This window comes from Phalacrocorax aristotelis, chromosome 8 (genome assembly GCF_949628215.1).
Source record: "Phalacrocorax aristotelis chromosome 8, bGulAri2.1, whole genome shotgun sequence".
Lineage (NCBI taxonomy): Eukaryota > Metazoa > Chordata > Aves > Suliformes > Phalacrocoracidae > Phalacrocorax > Phalacrocorax aristotelis.
This window is the reverse complement of record NC_134283.1, coordinates 116,677-134,739: the sequence shown is the minus strand read 5'-3', so window position 1 is coordinate 134,739 and position 18,063 is coordinate 116,677. Positions and strand designations below refer to the sequence as shown.

General features: G+C 50.6%; 1 long non-coding RNA gene across 3 annotated transcripts; it reads left to right on the top strand.

Moving 5' to 3' along the window:
* Positions 1 to 1,003: 1,003 nt before the first annotated feature.
* Positions 1,004 to 12,322, top strand: LOC142060784 (uncharacterized). Of its 3 annotated transcripts, XR_012661925.1 has the most exons (6): positions 1,004 to 1,463; positions 2,227 to 2,355; positions 4,946 to 5,002; positions 7,512 to 7,608; positions 8,001 to 8,091; positions 8,250 to 12,322. It is a non-coding gene; the product is annotated as an uncharacterized LOC142060784 (long non-coding RNA). The 3 variants fall into 3 exon arrangements; XR_012661924.1 differs by having other exon boundaries at positions 7,515 to 7,608; positions 8,001 to 12,322; XR_012661923.1 differs by having other exon boundaries at positions 8,001 to 12,322.
* Positions 12,323 to 18,063: the final 5,741 nt, after the last annotated feature.

The following is an 18,063-nucleotide window of genomic DNA, read 5'->3' as shown; positions in this document are numbered from 1 at the left end:
TGTCCTTCAGATGCTTCAGATTTGCACACAACAGAGGGGCCTTCAATCAAGGCATGGCATATTGTGCAGATCCCCGCTGTAGGGAGGTTCCACCAACGTCTTGGTCTTTAGAGCTCCTACAGGATTTTCTTAGAAGAAAATAATTCTATTAATCATTTCTATTGTCAAATAAAAGGATGTTTGTGTGGGACCCTGCCACTTCACTTTACGATAAAGATGTGCAGATGCTATAATCACCAGCACCAAGCTGGAGCTGCCTATAGGCTCCTTTGTTAGAGTTAGGCAGCTAAGTTTATTTTGTTAGCAAGGGATGCGGACAGTGCAACACAGGCTGGAAGGCGAAGTTATACATGCGGGATGGCGCAGCTTAGGCCTGCACCTTCTCAGGTTAACTGTTAGGCGGATCACTAGCTCCTCGATCGTACAACAGTCTTCTGGTTAGGATCACTACAGTAATCTTCAGCCACCCAGCATTCAGCTCGGCGCTCTAATCTGAGGTCTCAGTTTGATGTGACGCAGGCACAACGCACTGAGTCAGACTGCTGAGGCAGTGGGCAACCTGAGAGCTGTGCAAGTTTCCTGCAGAGTCCCAGTCAAGGGGTGGGACAGAGGAACAAATGGGTGAGGTCAGTGGTCTTCCTCTCACATACCGGAGCTGAATCCTATCCATGAAGGAAAAAACCAGGGGGGGAGGCTCACAGCTGCTCACTGGTTTGCTGCAGCAAGGGCTGCAATAGAACCCTTCCCCACCAGACTGATGCACACTGCTGTAGTAATAACTCTTAAGGGGTCACAGTGGAAGGGTGAGCATACTGGCACTGAGCCCCATGGCGGACTCACTCCCAGGTATTAGGTGTATTAATAAATAATTGCTTTATTCTTTATGCTTGTGGCCATGGGTCCTGCAGTTCCTTTACATTCAGTAAGAAGCGCCTGAGGATAGTACCCGAGGGAGGGAGGATACCTATTGCTTCTGTGGGAGTGGGAGCTGGTCCCCAGGTCTCTTAGACTGTTTTTGGATCACTGGGGGCTCCAGGGCTGCTGTGGATTTATGGACACTCGGGGCTATTGTTAGCATTTCCCATTATCTCAGGGGCAGCCAGGCTCCCCCCCCCCCCCCCCGGGCTGCATGAGGTCCCCAGGCTGCTCCTAACTTTGCCTACTGCACCCTGAGACGTCCCCGGTGTGTCTGGGACAGAGGGCTGGGGCCTGTGTGGATGGTGCTGGGAGGTAGGGATTCTGCATGCCACTGGGCCTTCTGCTTTTGGCTGGCTGTGCCTCCCAGAGTCATCAGTTTGCCCTGTCATCCTCTGGTGTTTTTCTTCTTTTAATTGCACCCCATAGCTCTCAATTTGTTTTTTTCCCCTTAAAACTAATCTTTTTTCCCTTTTGTGCACCCCAGGGCTTCTCCCTTTTTCCTTGGCAAGCTGTTCTCAGGAGCTGGGGCATACTCTGCTGTGTAGGTAGGCCCAACTGTCCCTGATGGGGCCAATGGTGGAGGTTCCTGTTCCTGACCAGCTACAGCTGTGGGTTGGGAGGCTGGGGACAGAAAGCCCCAGGTGCAGCTAGTGGGGCTAACAGCAATGGCCCCTCTACATCCAATGAGCTGTAGCTGAGCAGGGGCTACACAGCTCAGGGTGGCTGCACCAGCATCTATTTGGGACAACAGAGCTACTGCCAAGAGTCGCCTACTGGGACCAGGACTGTGACTGCAACTGCAGAGAAAGGGAGCCAGGACTGGGGGTCCCTGCAACTGGGAACGTCCTGGGCAACATAACACAAACAGTGGGAAGGCTGACATGCTGGGACACGGTGAGCTGTGCTGGGGCAGTGAAGGGTTGCTGGGGTGAGGAGTAGTCTGGAGCCATAAAAAAGGGAAGGTGGTGCACCAGGACAGGACACTGTGGCTCACCTGTGACCCACCCCAGTTCAGCTCCTACTCTATCCCAGATATCCCTTCACTGCAGCTTTCCACCACTGCCCTATGCCTCTGGCACAGTTCTGAGCTGCCACAGACCCCCACCCTACGACATTCTCCTAGGACCACTGTGACCTCCTCTTTGCACGGCTCCAACTTGTCCCAGGTCCCTCCCAGCACTACACTGACCCTTCAGGGAACCCCCACCACGCCCCTCCAGGAGACCCCTGTCGCCTTCCCCAGCGTGTCCCGGTGGGGTGGTAGCACACATGGTCTATGTAACACTTCCCTCCTCTCTTATTTTACAGGTGAACTGCCACGGCTGTAAGCCCATGTTAAAGACAAGAGAAAATGTGCATCAACCAAAGAGATGAATAGAAGGTCCAGGGTGTTTCTGCCTCCCAAGAGGAGAAGCCCTGTTTCCTTTGGCAGAGAAGGTGGCTCCTCTAGCCCCGGGACTCGCGTCGGGGGGCTTTAACGCGTGGGAAACGGGGCGGGGTAACTCGGCGCCGGGGGGAAGAATCGGCCAGTAGGAAATCAACATCACCTTCCCCTCCCGCGACTCCCCGTGCTCGTCGCATCTCTCCCCCGGTCTGCCTCCCTACGGTACAGCTCCGTATCCGGGACAACCCGGCCCCGCGGCTCCCCGGCGATGCCCCTGCCCGCGGAGGCTGTGTGCGTGCGGGGCGGGGGGAAGGCTTGCAGGGGCGGGAAGGGAGGTGGCGGCAGGATGGGACCGGCGGCGGCACTGGGGCAACCCCTGCCGCGGGGCTCCGCACTCGTACCCGGCTCTCCCTGGTTCGGGATGGGACAGGGCCGGACACGCCGAGAGTTCCTCGGGGCGGCTTCTTGCGGCCGGGCGGAGAACAGCACTGGGCCCCGGCGGCTCCTGCACCGGCGTGGAGGGCAGGCACCGAGCGGCAGAGCGGGCACCACCGGTAGCCCGGAGGAGCGGGACCGGCACCGTCTTGGCTCGAGCTGGCGGGAGGCGTCAGAGCGAAAAGGGCCGAGAACGGCCCCGGAATCTCTGGCAGGAGGAAGATCTAGTCCAGAACTGGGGAGCGGGTGAGAATGCCCCTGGGCGAGCTTAGACAGGGACGGGGCTAGGACCGGGCTTGCGCGGGGCGGGGCAGCGGCAGGTGCGGTCGCTGCGTTCCGCTCCGGGCCATGCGGCAGCGGGAGCCACGCCGGGGCAGGTAAGGAGGGTGGGCGCGTTGTGGGGCTGTGGGCACAGCGAGTCTTGGATGTGGGACCCCCCAACCAGAGTCTCTGCGGGCGGGTCCGGGCTCTGCCGTCCTGGGGTGGGAAGCAGCCGTAGGACGAGCGCTACCCCGGGGTCGTGTGGGGGTTTTGGGGCCGAGCCGGTGCCCGGCCGGGGAGGAGCAGGGGCAGCACCATCCGGCTCATAGCTGTTCCTTGTTGGGACTGGGCAGCCTTTGCCGCTCTCGGCGCGGGTCGAACATCAGCGGCCCGGGGGAGCTCCGGCGGCGCCGGGAGGGGGACGGCCCCGGTTGCCGCTGCCGGCGACTGGGACTTCCTGGAGGGGGACCGGGCAGCGCTCAGCTCGGAGGGGGGTGGCTGGGCATGGCTCCCCGCGGGGGTGCTTCGGCCTGGGGGGGTTTGGGGTGCTGGTAATGGCGGAGAAATAAAGCCTGAAACAGCAGTAATAAAGTACTGCCCTGTCTGTGCTGATGCTGCCTCGCAGAGGTGTGGGGCCAGGCCTTCAGCGGTTCCCAAGCACTCCGAAAATCTGCACGTGGGACCCTGGGGTACACTCTCCCCTACCCCTCAGGATCACACATGAGGATTGCAAAGGGGGTCAGGAAGCAGACAGGGTCAGCTATGTCGGAGTTCCAAAAGGGAGAGCAAGTTTTCTGTTCCTGGGGTTTGAAAACATGCTCATGTGGCTGATTTTGGGGCTCAAAAACAGATTGAGTTTTGGGTTCAGAAACAGAGGACCAGCCCAGCATTTTGGGGACTTGAGAACAGACTCAGCAGCGAGGTTTGGGGGCTCAGAAATGGACACTAAGCTGGTTTGGGGGCCAAAAGCAGAAGCCAGTTTGGCTGTTTGTGCAGGTGGCTGAGAGGCAGAGGGAGTGGGAGGGCATTGGGAGCTGTGGAGAAAGTAAGAGGGTGGGCAGTGTGTATGGACCTTCCCCCTGAGGTGGGGGTCTGGTCGTGTCAGACCCCAAAGTTCAGGAGGCTGGTATACACTAAGCTGAACTCAATGTCTGAGATGATTTCTGGGGGGAAAGGCACTTTTCAGACCCCACATGCCCTTTTCAAGTTCAGCTCTTCTTTGTATGCTGCTTAGAATAGTTATTAACTAATTAACGATACAAACTAATTAATACTTACACAACGCACAGCTATGATGTGATTGATTTAGGACCTCGTCAAAAGCCCAGACTGTTGGAAGTAGCTGGAGGTTGTAAGGAGAATGAGCTGAAATCAACTGGAGCTTCAGCACAGAGCTGAAGCTTCAATTAACCAGAACTGTAGCAAGCAGGAGCTGGAACGAGACGGGGTGTCCACTGTCCGGAGCATGCATTAGCCAGAAGCAAAATTACCTGTAGCCATAATGAGCTGGAGCTGCAATTAGCTGGACTGGCTATTTGCTGGAGCATCCAGTGGCCGGACTGTGCTGCCAGCATGGCTGAAAAGCAGGCAGGGCTGTCCCCAGCAAGCAGCTCTGAGCAGCAGGGAGGCAAGTTGTCCTCTTCCCTCAGGGATTAAACTTATGCCACATGCCCCTCTCTGCATGGAGGGTCTCTGCTGTCCTATTCCCAGGGACAGAAGTGGGATGGGGGTCCCCCAGCTCTTCTGGGGCAGGCCGGCTGCAAGGGGGCCCGGGTGAGGTGGTGGAGTCTTGCCGGTACCTGGCAAAGGGGAGAGAAGCAGGCTGGTGAAAGCTCCTGGGGTCCATGGTCTTGCCCCGCATGGCCCCTCTGGCAGAATCCTCCCGTGTGTTTTCACCATTGGCTGGGTGTGACAAACAGGGTAATTTTTTGTCTCCTCTTTTCCCAGTGTCGCCTTCTGTATCGTGAAGAAAATCCTGCACGGCTGATTCCACTTGCTGCTCAGGTAATAGCACGTATGGGGCTGGGGGAGTGGGGAGAAACATTTGTGAGTTCGAGGATGCTACAGGTAGTCCACATCAAATGCAGAGAAAAGGCAAATTTGCTGCCAGTGCAGAAAAGATGATCAAAAATTGCAGTCGACAGAACCTGCCTCATTCCTGAGTTAGTCCCTTGGTTGTTACAGATGTTTTCCTTTCAGGTAAAAGAATGAACTTTCATCTGTGATTAATTAAGAGCTGCCTGTTACCTTCTTTAGGGTCAAGTGTTTCTCTTCTGTTTGTTCATACTAATTTTATGGGTAAGTTGGAAATAGCCTTTTATTTTTATATGCATAACTAAATTTTTAGTAATATGTGGCATCAGTATAGTTACTGGCATCTAGGTGCTAGAAAATGAGAAATAAATATGACGGAAACTGGTGTTTAAACTTGACTTCTAGTTGATTTTTGTTTGTTTTTCATTAGAGTGTTGATGGCATGTTGTCCTGTGGCTCAGTCCACATTCTGTTCTGTGGAGCCTTCAGTCTAGGACTTTCACGTAAAAAAAAAGTTTGCTCTTCAAAGAAGGGGCTAGTTATTCATAGGATTCAGCTGCAGACTTGGAAAGTCTCTGAAGTACATGATTAGAATTAAAGCCAAATTTCACTTAATGTAGCTGCTGTTTGTCTTCTCTTTCATTAATTTCCCCCCATGCTCCATCATGGTTGGGAGCTCTGACTCATAATTTTTTTCAGTCTTTAACACATTTTTTTTTCCCCAAGGAGATGCTGCGTTTAAAAGTTAATTAGTTTCCTCACAAATGTGTCAGCCAATAGAATTGAGTTATGGTTATTAAAACTGTAAAAATTACACCAGTCTTACAGATCTGGACTATTTCTGAACATGTATTCATTGCATGCAAATGTCGTTGGGATACAGATCATCTGCACTTCGTGCTCTGATAAGACAATATGCTGAGACAGGGTGAGCTCCAAAAGAAACAAAAGATACAAGATCATGGTTTGGTTTGGTTTTTTGTGGGGTTGTGGTTTTTGTTTGGTTTTGTTTGGTTAGGTTTTTTGTCTTTTTTTTTTTTTTTTATAAGAGTGCGATGTTAACTAGTAGTAGCCTGCAGAACTCTAATGCTGCCTGACATGTCTTTTTCTTATCTTTCACTCCTCTTACATGGCTGTAATTTTCATTTGGATCATTTCAGAAGAGCAGCTAAGTTACTTGCCTGTGTAAATACGCTGGTAATGCCAGGAAGATAAATGCTTGAACCAGTATTGAATAACTTGGCTACAAGTAGAATTTCTGAAGGAAGAACAACAACAACAACAGGAAGCAAATAGCAAGTTCTCAAAAATTTGTGCATCAAAGAAGTCAAAGTCTTATGGTCAAATGTTTGGCATTATGTTCCAAATGGCTATTTTTGGTAAACATAAATTTTCAGGGAATTCAGGGTTGTGTGTGGCAAAACATGTCCCTCTGTGTGTCCTGCTACACAAATAGCATCAGTCAATAGCATGTCCAGTGCCAGGGCTTTTGTTCCCTACTCTCAATGTTGCCATAGTAATGTTGCAATATTTAGACCTAAAATATGTTTAGGAATGGAAGGCAAATGCCTGCTTTCCATAACGGCTATGAATGCTGACTCTTTTCTCTGCTGCTTTCCTGTGCATGTGATGAAGCTGTTTTATTTTTCTCCCTTGTTCCTGGTCTAAATGTTCTGAAGCTGTTGCTGCTGTGGGTTTGCAATTTCTGTTACTGCATTTTTGTAGAGTTCTAGTTATGCATCATTTCTCCTGTGGCAAAGTGTCAAGACAGAGCTGTCAGTTTAAAGCTTCAGAAACTACAGTCATTGAAATCAATAACTCCATGTAGGTAAAACTGGTCTTGTGCATGCAGCTGTGCTTGCAGGGATGCTCAGTGGCTCCTCAGCAAAACAGCAAGGTGTGCGTGGACATCCGTTGGGTTGTGCTCCGAGTGTGAGAGCGTGCCGTGTTTTTGCTGATTGGAGATGGAATAGAGCGCGTGCCTGTTAAATGTGAGGACAGTCAAAAGCTAGGAAGGACCCCAAGCAGGCTTGGTGGCACAACTGCAGTTTTAAAAGATCTCGACCGTTTGATGAAATGGCCTGAAAAAAATCATTCCTTTTTTGTAAGGAGGTAGTTCACAAGGACAGATGGGTTGCTGTGCACTTTAAGAAAAACATTCAACTTGGGGCATATAGGGTGAGGAAATCTAGGCTATACTTAGGCTCGAGACAATGTATGGACATCTCCCTGCCTCTCACCTGTGTGTATCTATGAAAGTGAGTTCTAGTGCAAATAAATCTGCCAAGGAGTCAAAAAAAGGCATGGTCATTTAAAAAAAAATGCAAAAGCTGTGGTGGCCTGTATCAACAACTGTAGCAAAGATGATGCAAAATACTTTTTCTTCCACTCAGTTGTAGTCTTAACAAGCCTTCACAAAAAAAAAGGAAGTTTTAGATTCCTACCCAGCTTTATGCTAAAGGGATTTTTCCTCTCTCAGCAGAATGTCAGCTGCCACCATTTCACTATAGTCACCCTTTTTCTGCCATGAAAGTACGAGACAGATGGAAAGAATCCATAGTGGTCTGCAGTACAAGGTATGTATGCGATGTGTGCCTGCGTTTTCCCTAAGGTATTTGTAGTATGGACTTTAAAGTTAACATTAAGAATGTACCAACTCTCTTTCTATAGTTTTTCTATGAAATATTTTAACACAAAGACTAAAAAGGTCTGTTCTGGAGCGTGTTATGCCTGTGCAAAGCTTGCTTCCCGCCATTTGTTTTCTCCTCCTGAAAGCGTAATCGTGTTAAAAGAGAAGCTGCAGCCCGAGCATTCACATGCCATTCAGGGAGTCGGACAGATGCCACCTGAGACTTAACTGCTAGGACCGGAGTCCCTTTGCAGCAGGCAGCTCCACTGAGCTGACGGGTACCCCTATTTGACTCCTTGCTCACACACACTCCCTCTTGGGCACTTTTTCTCCTCTCAGGCTCGACCCTGGGTTTCCCTGAAGCACAGTCTCAACACGATGTATGCCAGGCAAATTTTTTGAGTGATACAGCAGTGAAGAGCAGCTTGAGGTGGGTGCCCCTGGAGAGGGACCCGGAAAAAAGGAACCTCTGGGCAATTATACCCTTACAATCTAAGTTCCCCTCCCCTCACCCGATGGTTCGGTCCAATAGCAATATTTGGGTCTGGGGTCTCCTTGTTCCTGATTGGATCCTTTCTCTGTCTCCAGGCGGGACATTCCTTTTCTTATCTTAATGGATGCAGCTTCTGCTGAAGGTTGTGGCTACCTTGTCTGGTTTGCACTGGTTTCGGGGCCTTCCTTCACGTAGCTAAGTAAACGTTCAGTGTATGGTCAGCATATCTAAGTGAAAGTTCCCAGTTTGTGGCCTTAAGGCTTTAGCAAGCCTTGCTACTGACGCCATGTATTGGATTCCATTTGAGCTAGGATGTGACTTCTACAGTCGTCTGTTTCTGTGTGCTTACTATTAAATGATACTGTGAAAATAATTTTGTACTAAAAGAGGAAAGAAACTGTTAGTAAGAGTTCAGATGTTTAGAAGAAACAGACTTTGTTTTCACGTGTCCTGGTTTCGGCTGGGATAGGGTTAATGTTCTTTCTAGTAGCTGGTACAATGCTGTGTTTTGGATTTAGTATGAGAACGATGTTGATAACACACTGATGTTTTAGTTGTTGCTAAGTAATGCTTACACTAGTTAAGGACTTTTCAGCTGCCCATGATCTGCTAGGTGCACAAGAAGCTGGGAGAGGGCACAGCCAAGATAGCTGACTCCAACTGGCCAAAGGGATATTCCATGCCATATGACATCGTGCTCAGTATGTAAACCATGGGGAGCGGGCTGGGGAGGAGCAATTGCTGCTCAGGGACAGGCTGGGTGTCGGTTGGCAGGTGGTAAGTGGTTGCATCGCTTGTTTTTCCTGGCTTTTGTCCTGTTTCCCCCTCTGCCCCCCTCCCCCCTTGTTTTCCTTTTCATTAAAATTTATTATTATTATTTTAATTATTAAAGTGTTCTTAACCCACAAGTTTCCTTACTTTTGCCCTTCAGATCATCTCCCCCATCCCACTAGGGGTGGAGGGGGTGAGCGAGCGGCTTTGTGGTGTTTAGCTGCCTGCCAGGTTAAACTATAACATCATGATAAAAGCTTTATGCTTTTTCATTCAATAAGTTCTTTAAATACCTCATGGTAGGACTCAAAAACCTTACTGAGATACTAGCGTCTAAAAAGTAATCAAGGTCAAAGAGGAGATGTGGTCAAGATAGGACAAATTGACGTTGCTTCAGCATGTTTTCCAGGCTTTCCCAAGAAGCATTAGCAGCCTTGTAACTAGTGACGGTGAGTCCTGATGTGGTTTTGGTGAGTTACTGCTTCAGTAGCGTACTTCTTCCTTAACCTACAGTGTGCAGTTTTTGATTCAGTTGGAAAGTGATTTTTCAGAATGGAAATCTTTCTCATTCAAAGAAGTTGCATTTTATATTATTTTATAATAATTTTTAATAATTTTTATAAAAATTTTTATAATAATTATTTTATAATAATATAATATATATTATATTGCATCAGAGCGAGTCTTCAGAGATATGATGTACTTTGCAGTAGAAGTCATCAGCCTTTTCACTCATCACAAGACTTTCAGTCATCAGAAGACTTATCACTCCCTTTAAAAAAAAAAAAAAAGTCAATTTCCTTCCAAAGACCCAAGTGCAGCACATCTTCCAAAAGTTGATGGCATTGCTGGTCTTTGTTTCTCAGTTGTAACAGTCGAGGTATCATAAAATATGTTCCTCTGTGTGCTTCAGTACAAGCAAATACATTAGCAATCGGCCAGTCCTTTTCGGTAGCCTTATGTATTGTACAACTGCGGATAGGATTTCCCCGCCACCAAAGTAAAACCACATGGGGGAGCTCTTATGTCACTGATTTATTTTTTTTAATCATAAATGAAGCTTTAAAAAAAAGGTGAAATTGATGATTTACAAACTGATTTGCATTCTTTAAACTGTAACTGCCAAATAGCTATAGTGTATGATTTATTAGGTGTATTTAAGCAGTTAGGTATTTAATGAGAGAGGCGACTGAATATTTTGGGGTTTTTTTTCCGTGATATTTTGAGGGACTGTTGTAAAGTACGTTATTTCTGTCTCGCTTTCAGTGGTGCATTTCCCTGGCAGTTCAGCAGCATGTCTTGGGCAGGGCAGCTGGGTGGATGTCCCTCCCAACTCCATAACACGCAAAAGCCCCCTAGTCAAGTTACTGCTATTTTAGAGGTAGATAATCTAATGGTGTGCATTAACAACTGTGCAAGTTAAATTATTGCAAAAGGAAAATGGTATGTTTTTATAGCTTAGGTATTTTTATTGAATGTGTATAAACACACGCACACCTTTTTAGCATAGAGTGAACTACTAAGATTTGTTCTTTATTTTTTATTTTACTCTTTAAAGTTTGACACTTCATTTTTGGCTTTATTGACCAAGTAAGCAAGATGTGCAGCAGGGAAAGTGCTGTAGCTGTTGTGGTGGATCTGTAAGTGTAGATTCTGATTATGGTACACCCTTATCCTGCAGCCTCACAGGGTTATCTCACCGCAGCAGTGCTGTAAGGAATGGATGGGACTTCTTCTGACACCAGCAGGAGTGTTTAGTTTTATGTGAAGAATCTGTTCAAAATGGTATCAATTAGTCTTAATACTACATTTATCTGTTCAAATCACACTAGCTTTTAAAGGATGTGTTGTACTTAGAGCTGACCTGTTTATCTAGAATACTCCGGCTCAATTTACGTCCTACCCCTTATTCTCACTGAATTCCGGCATTTTCTTCTGTGCTATTCTTTCAATATGCTAAAATGTAGTTTGGGATTTGTGTTTTTCAGATGTCTTGTAGGTGTCTTGTGATGTTCATCGGATACCCCCCCAGCTCAGGTTTGCCTGCTGGTCGTTAGGCATACTGAAGACAAAATACAGCTTGGGATTGCTGTTTTTCAGATGTCTTCTAAGTGTCTCGTGATGCTCAAGAGGCTGTCGAGGGAAAGGAGTGCGAGACAGGGATTGGTGCGGGCAGGCTGTGGCATCGGGCAGCATCTCAGGAGGTGCCTTTTCACTTGGCTTTTTGCAGGTGCCGCTGGCAGGCTCCGAGTGCTGCTGCCGCATGCCTGTGAGAGGTCTGAGAAGGTGGGGCAGCGGCCAGCATCTAAGACCAGAGAATGCTGTGGTCTGTCGTCAAGCTCTTCAGTTTTGTAGGTAACACGTGGGCCGTCTTTGGAATGGCGTATGAGCATTAGAAGTGAGCTGGGTAGTAATGAGGAAGTCACGGGGCGGTGATTTCTCACGAGCGTAACGGTAGTTTACTGTGTGTTCATACATTTGGTGCCACAAGCGATGACGGAAGCGGGGTGTGATGCTGGAATCTGTGCAGAGCAGGTGAGCTGATGGGCATGTTCGTTTTGATGAGGGGGGTGCTCTGGAAGAGATCTGTGTTGACCTGTGTGATACTTATTGCTGGCCCTGGTGGTTTTTTGTTTGTTTGGTTTTTTTTGTTGTGGTTGTTTTTTTTTTCACGTGATGAAGAGGCACCTGGCCACTGCAAGAACATCCTGGTTAGCTGGTGTGTTTCTTGTTGTGAAAGGATTCATAATCTGGCCCATCTGAAAGCCCCACAGTGTGACTTTGGTTAGAAAGAGATTTTGAAAAATTGAGATATTTCTTATTCGGTGAGGTTGCATTCTATGAACTTGCCATCAGAGTGCATCTTAGAGACGATGTCTTTGTCAGTAGAACTCATCAGCACGAGACTTGCAAAGTATTGCTTTTTTTTAAAGATAAAAAAATCCATGGTCCTTGCGGAGATCCAAGCGCAGCACATACTCCAAAGGTTGGTGGCATTGGTAGTGCTTGGGTTCTCAGTTGTAACAGTCGAGATACCATAAAATGCGGTTCCCCTGCATGCTTCGGTACAGCCGAACGCATTAGCAGGTCTGCCGGTCCTTCTTGGTAGCCCCATGTATTGCAACACTGGGGATTTGATTTGCGTGGTTTTTTGTTGTGGTATTTTTTTTCCCCCAAAAAAGTAAAACCGTATCGGGGATCTTTTCACTCACCGATTCTTCTGTCATAAATGAAAGTTTAAAAAAAGCTAACGTCGTCTGATTTACGACGTGACTTGCGCTCTTTCAGCTGTAACTGCCGAGCAGATGTAGTGTACGATTTGTTAGGTGTACCTAAGCAGGTAGGTATTTGTTGTAAATATTTAATGAGGGGCGACTGAATGTTGGGGGGGGGGGGGGGGGGGGTGTTCTTTCCTGCCGGTATTTTGAGGGAGCGCTCTTAAGTATTTTATTTCAGTCTCGCTTCGATGCGTGTTTCCCTGGCAGTTCAGCAGCATCTCTTGGGCAGGGCAGCTGGGCGGACGTCCCTCCCGACTCCGTAACACGCCAAAACCCCCCAGTCACGTTGCTGCTGTGTATTTTGGAGATAGATAATCTTATGGCGCGCGTGAACGGCTGTGCGAGTTGAATGAACGCAGAAGGAAAATGGAAAGCTTTTAGAGCCTAGACGCTCATATTGGATGTGCGTAAACACGCGCCCGCCTTCTCAGCACAAAGTGAATTACTGAGATTTATTCTTAATTTTTTACGTTACTCTTTCAAGTTTGACACGCTTCACTTTAGGCTTCATTGAGCCAGGCAGCAAGACGTGCGGCGGCAGGGCGAGGGCTGTAGCTGCTGCGGTGGATCTGTAAGCGGAGGTTCCGGTTCCGGTACAACTTTGCCCCGCAGCCTCACGGGGTTATCTCCCCGCAGCGGTGCCGTAAGGAAGGGATGAGACGTTTTCCAGCACCAGCCAGAGCGTTCAGTGTTACGCGAAGAATCTGTTCAAAATGGTATCGGTTAGTCTTAATACCGTTTTCAAGTGTTCCAATCACTCTAGCTTTTAAAGGATGTGTCGTGTTTTGACATGACCCGTTTGCCTGGAATCTTGCTGTGGCTCAATTTCCTTCCTATCCCTTATGTTGACTGAGCTCCTCCATTTTCTTCTGTGCTATTTTATTAACGTGCTGAAATATAGTTTGGGATTTCTGTTTTTCAGATGTCTTAAGTGTCTCGTGATGCTCAAGAGATGCCTGCCGGTCATTAAGCGTGGTGAAGGTAAGGGGCCATCCCTCTGCCTGGAGGCTCCTGGCTCTGTCTCCAGCGGGTGCCCCGCAGGTGCGGCCGCGAGGGCTGCCCGGTGGGGAGAGTCGGGGCCCCCAGGGACCGGGGCTGTTTGTCACCCCGGGGAGCCCGTCCCAGTGCGGGAACATGTCCGAGCGGAGCCCGAGAGAGACGTGACACCATCCTCTGGCACGCTCCTGCTCTGCCGTGGGGCAGCCGCCAGCCTGCGGACAGGGGCTGGGGGGGCTGCAGCTGTTTGGGGGGCTGCCCCACCTTTTAGATTTTAGCAGAGCTCCCCCTTTTCTGGGGGGTGTGGGGTGAGTGTGTGTGTACCTTTGTAAATGGCACTATTAAAGTAATGAGCTGCAGGTTGGAGCAGATTCCCTTGTTTAGTGCCCTTCTTGGGGGTGAATAAAATTGGGGGAGTCCTGGGGGGGGTGTGATGATGTCATGTGGGGTGCCCCGGTGTCACTGGGGGAGCTGATAATGCGTCAGAGGAACAGGTGAGTGGGGGCGTCATGTAGGGGTTCCCCCCCAAAAAGGGGGGTTGCAGCCCCAAAATGCCTGAAAATTCAGGGGGGCTATTACAAAAACCTCTTATATATCTTGACATGTAATATTAATTTATAGATGTATAAAGGGATTTTAAAATAAGAACTTATCTCTCCTATATTATATAACGGATTTCAGGATACAAAAATTCTACATCGAGATGCAGGGTTTTAAAACACAAAAGTAACTCGACTGTCTATATATCTAGATCAAAAAATAAAGGAGTTTAAAGTGAAGAAAAAGGATAGATGAAGGAATTCAAAGCAGAAGAAAGTCTGACTAGAGCGAGCATCTACGCTTAGTGTGTGTTACATAGTCTAAGTAGATGTGTAATCTAAATAGAGGTTATATAGAGTGAAATAAGCTGAGGTATAACTGTAAGTAGATGTCTAAATAGAGAAGTCGAAAAAGATTGAAGTGTCAAAGGGTAAGTAAGCAGATAGCTAGTCTAAATAGCTGTTTTATATACGTGTTAATATGGAAGTCTAAACAGGTATGTGTAAAGAGATATTCTGTGTAAGTGTAAATAGCCTAAATAGGTGTAAGTGTAAATATAATAGCTAAGTCTAAACAGATGTATGTATTGTATGTAAATGTAAAATAGATAGTATATATAAAATATAGATGTACTCTGTAAGGATGTGTAAGTAGACACATAGTGCAAATGTCTATGCTATGTAAGGTTTTAAAACGCAAAGAAACCATGTTGATAGAGATGTTTATAGAGAAGACTTAAAAATTAGACACACACCCCACCCCCCAATCAACTGAAGGCACAAAAGCGCTTTCAAATGCTGCCCCTTCCCCGTTCTCCTTCTCCCATCCCGATTTGGGGCCGATTCCCCCAAATGGGGACTTTCCCCTCTGGGGCTGTGTAGGCAGCCTGGGAGCTGCTGCCAGGGCAGACACACACTCCAAAGCCCCTGAGTCTGGGTCTGCAATGGGGGGTGAAAAACCCCAAACAGGTTTGGGGGAAAGAAAACAATTCGGGGCTCTTGGGAAAGCCCACTCCTGCTGGGTTTGTGCAGCTGGAAAGGAGGGGGGGAAAAAAAAGCGGGGGTGGGGGGGCAGAACCCCGCTAACCATTCTCATGCACAAAAGCAAAAAATTGCCAATTTCAGTGTTGTGGAAAGGGTGAAAAAAACCCAGAAGTGAACTGTTTGGAAAAGCAATCCCAACTTTTACCTTATGGAAAAGCAAAAAAAAAAAAAAACCCAAACGGACAAAACCAAAGTAACCCGAACGACAACAAAAAAAGCCAAACCATCCAACCAGAAATCACCAAAACTAAATAAACCCACCGAAAACCCTAAATCGGGGAAAATTTGGGGTGAAACACCGGCAGTTTGAGGGGCATTGCTGGGGCTTATCTGGAATGGATTCTCCGGAGTGGGTCAGTTATCTGGAGTGGATCATCTGCTGCAGGTTAGCCCAGGTGCGTTGCCCGTTGTGGATTATCCTGGGGGGACCCCCTGGTGTCAGTCATCCCCATGCATGTTCCCCATGGCGTGTCTGCCCAGACATGCCCCTGTCCGGCAGTGTCCGCCTCCTCCCCCCGCCCTCCCTCTGCGTGTGTCTGTGCCCTCCCAAACGCTTTCCCCTGAAATGGCCCCCCCGCATGACTTTTTTTCCCCGGTGACATCCCCCCCCCACTTCCCCTGGCCTCCTGTTGTGTGCTCGCTGAAGCCTTGTGCTTACGCAGGATGAGCAGAGCAGGGTCCTGGCAGTGCAGAGGCGAGGCGAAGCGCTGCCAAGCCAACGAAGCCCAAGGCTCAGCAGTGCACAACTCCTTTGCAGGTCAGCCACTGGCACCTGGTCTGCCTGGCTGCCCCGTGCCCTGACGCACAGCTGCCCCCCTCACCCCAGGCAGCCTGCCTTCAGAAGGGCAGCTGTGTTCCCCTGATGGATTTTCTTCTTTAACCCTCTAGGACCTGTTGACTTGCTGCTCTCCCTGTCACAGCCCTGATGCCGCAGGCCTACAGCAACTGATGGGGTTTACTCCGGGGGGGGTGGGGGGTGGGAAAGGGGACCTTTCTCCCCAGGTCGTTTGTGCTGCTTCTCCTCCCTAGGGCGTGGGGTGGGGGTGAGTGGGGCAGGAGGCAGGACAGTAACGGCCACCTGATTTTTAAAGCAGTCGAGACGGAAGGACTAAAATGCTCGAGGCACTTTGGTGCTGGGTGGTGCGGAGGCAACGACTGACACTGCTGGGGCTGCGTGAGTGGGGAAGGTGCAAAGAAACAGGAGCTCTGCGCACGCAGTAACAGTTCCGTTATCCCGGCGAACGTGACCCAGAGCCGGCGCGGGTCTTGCCCCAGAGAAGAGTCACGGAGACCGTGCCGCTGCCGCCGTGCTGTGCTACGGCAGCCGGGAATCGCGCATGCGCAGTGGCGGTGGTCTGTCCGTGCGGCCGAAGTGCGGTACTGCACTCGGAACAGACGCATGCGCAGTGGCGACGATGTGTCACTGCTCGCTGCTGCCACCGAGCGACCGAACCGCGGAACAGCAGGGGGGAGCTGCGCTACCCTGCTCGCGGCACTCACTGATCGCGCAAAACCGGGTACTGCAGACGGGCAGCCGCCCGTTCCCGAGGGTGAATTTTTTTCGCTGGTCGCTGCTGCCACCGTGCAAGCAGATGCCGGTACTGCAGCCAGGCAGTTCCGTATCCATGGTGGCGCTCTACTTTCTGCCCCTGCTTCCACCGACCGCCCAAACCTTCGTAGTGCAGGTGGGCAGCCGCGCCTGCGCAGTGGCGCCTTTCTGCTCTCTGCTGCCACCGTGCGATCCAACCGCGGTACTGCAGGTGGGCAGCCGCGCCTGCGCAGTGGCGCCTTCTCCTGCTCTCTGCTGCCACCGTGCGACCAAACCTTCGTAGTGCAGGTGGGCAGCCGCGCATGCGCAGTGACGCCTTTTCTGCTCGCTGCTGCCACCGTGCGATGCAACCGCGGTACTGCAGGTGGGCAGCCGCGCATGCGCAGTGGCGCCTTTTGCTCTCTGCTGCCACCGTGCGACCACACAGCGGTACTGCAGGTGGGCGACCGCGCGTGCGCAGTGGCGCCTTTTCTGCTCTCTCTCTTGCCACCGTGTGATCAAACTGCGGTACTGCAGGTGGGCAGCTGCGCGTGCGCAGTGGCCACCTTTTCTTTTTCTGCTCGCTGCTGCCACCGAGCGAACGATCTCCGGTACTGCAGGCGGGAGCTGCGCTGCCCTGGTAGAGATTCCCCCCCCGCCCCTTTACCCGCTCGTGGCAGTCACCAATCGATCAAAACCGGCTACTGCAGACGGGAAGCCGCCCGTTCCCGAGGGTGAGGTTTTTTCCCGCTGGTCGCTGCTGCCACCGTGCAAGCAGATTCCGTTAGTGCAGCCAGGCAGTTCCGTAGGCGCGGTGGCGCTTTATTTTTCTGCCCCCTACGTCCACCGAGCGATCAAACCGCGGTACTGCACGTGGGCGGCCGCGCATGCGCAGTGGCGCCTTTTTGCTCTCTGCTGCCACCGTGCGACCACACTGCGGTACTGCATGAGGGCGGCCGCGCATGCGCAGTGGCGCCTTTTCTGCCCTCTGCTGCCACCGTGCGATCAAGCTGCGGTACTGCAGGTGAGACGCCGCGCATGCGCAGTGGCGCCTCTTTCTGCCCTCTGCTGCCACCGTGCGATGAAGCTGCGGTACTGCAGGTGAGAAGCCGCGCATGCGCAGTGGCGCCTTCTCCGCTCTCTGCTGCCACCGTGCGACCAACCTGCGGTACTGCATGAGAGCGGCCGCGCATGCGCAGTGGCGCCTTTTTCTGCTCTCTGCTGCCACCGTGCGACGAAGCTGCGGTACTGCAGGTGGGCAGCCGCGCATGCGCAGTGGCGCCTTTTCTGCTCTCTACTGCCACCGGTCGACCAAACCGCGGTACTGCATGAGGGCGGCCGCCCATGCGCAGTGGCGCCTTCTTGCTCTCTGCTGCCACCGTGCGATGAAGCTGCGGTACTGCGGGTGGGCAGCCGCGCATGCGCAGTGGCCACCTCTTTTTTTTTTCTGCTCGCTGCTTCCACGGAGCGACCGAACCCCGGGACTGCAGGCGGGAGCTGCGCTGCGCTGGTAGAGATTTCCACCCGCCCCTTTACCCGATCGCGGCTGTCACCGGCCGATCAAAACCGGCTACTGCAGACGGGAAGCCGCCCGTTCCCGAGGGTGAAGTTTTCCTCTGGTCGCTGCTGCCACCGTGCAAGCAGATTCCGTTAGTGCAGCCAGGCAGTTCCGTATGCGCGGTGGCGCTTTATTTTCTGCCCCCTACTTCCACCGAGCACCCAAACCGTCGTACTGCAGGTGGGCAGCCGCGCA